The 1538-nt window shown below is 49.6% G+C and overlaps 1 pseudogene; it reads left to right on the forward strand.

Annotated features, from left to right (window-relative positions):
- Nucleotides 1-562: 562 nt before the first annotated feature.
- On the forward strand, nucleotides 563-992 carry LOC127665057 (60S ribosomal protein L27a-like; annotated as a pseudogene).
- The last annotated feature ends 546 nt before the right edge of the window (nucleotides 993-1538 follow it).

The following is a 1538-nucleotide window of genomic DNA, read 5'->3' on the forward strand; positions in this document are numbered from 1 at the left end:
GACAACCACCGTTTGCGTTCTTTATGAATGTGACTGTGGCGGTTTCTCACGAGTGGAATGACACAGCATCTGTACTTTGGTGCACCGCTTATTTCTTTTGGTACAGTGTCTCAAGCGAGGGTCACCTCATGATTTACCGTGTATCAGAACCACCTTTCCTGCCCAAGGCTGAGCTGCGTTTCCTTGCACGTATAAGTGATGCTTCATTTGCCCATATAGTAATAGATACTTGCCTTTCTTCTGACCTTTGGCTGCTGTGGACACAAATAACCAAGCATCTTTTCATGATCCCAACTTGCATTCGCAAGGAAGCCAGAAGAGGGCATCTCTAGAGTATATATGCCTTCGAGGAAGGGGCTCTTCCTGATCTGAGGGCTCGCTGCTTTTCCTTGGCTAGGCCGGAAGCTCGCCATCCTGTCTCTGTCTCAATAATCCTGTCCCTGTATTGTTCAGAGCTGAGATTACAGGCCTGCTCAGGATCCAGGTTTGTTACGTGAGTGCCAGCATCTAAACTGCAGTCCTTAAGACTGAGTAGCAGCCCTCTTTCCTTTCTGCCACCGCCATGCCATCCAGACAGAGGAAGACCCGGAAACTCCAGGGCCACATAAGCTATGGCCACAGCCGCATTGGTAAGCGCTGCAAGCACCCAGGAGGCCACAGGAACGCTGGAGGCATGCATCCCCACAGGATCGACTTTGACAAATATCACCCAGATCACTTGGGAAAGTTGGTATGAGGCATTACCACTTGAAGAGGAACCAGAGATTCTGCCCAGCTATCAACCTGGATAAATTGTGGACCTTGGTCAGTGAGCAGACACGGGTCAATGCAGCAAAAAACAAGATGGAGCTGCTCCTTTAATTGCTGTTGTTAGACCGGGCAAGGGGAAGCTCCCTAAGCAACCTTTTGTCATGAAGGCTGAATTCTTCAACAGCAGAGCTGAAGAGAAGATTCAGGGTGTTGGAGGTGCCTGTGACCCGCTGGTGGCTTGAAGGCCACTTGGTGGGTGGGATGTAAATTAAATGCTAACATTTTTTCAGCATTTACTTTTTAGATTAGATATATTCTTTATTTACATTTTAAATGTCCCCTTTACTGGTTCCCCCCATCCCCCCGAAAATCCCATAAGCCATCTCCTCTCTCCCTGTTCTCCAATCAACCCTCCCCTGCTTCCTTGTCCTGGTATTCCTCTACACTGCGGCATCGAGCCTTTCCAGGACCAATGGCCTCTCCTCCCTTTGATGTCCAATAAGGCCATTCTCTGCTGCCTATGTGTCTGGAGCCATGGGTAACTCCAGGTGTACTCTTTGGTTAATGGTTTTCTCCCTGGGAGCTCTGGGAGTACTGGTTGACTCCTACTGTTTTCTCCTCCTATGGTGCTGCAAACCCCTTCAGTCCCTTGGATCCTTTCTCTAGCTCCCCCGTTGGGAACCCTGTTCTCAGTTCAATGGGTGGCTGAAAGTGCCCCCCTCTGTATTTCTTATGCACTAGCAGAGCCTCCCAGGTGACAGCTATATCCAGCTCCAGTCAGCAAGCAC

The sequence above is a fragment of the Apodemus sylvaticus genome, chromosome 14, assembly GCF_947179515.1.
Source record: "Apodemus sylvaticus chromosome 14, mApoSyl1.1, whole genome shotgun sequence".
NCBI lineage: Eukaryota > Metazoa > Chordata > Mammalia > Rodentia > Muridae > Apodemus > Apodemus sylvaticus.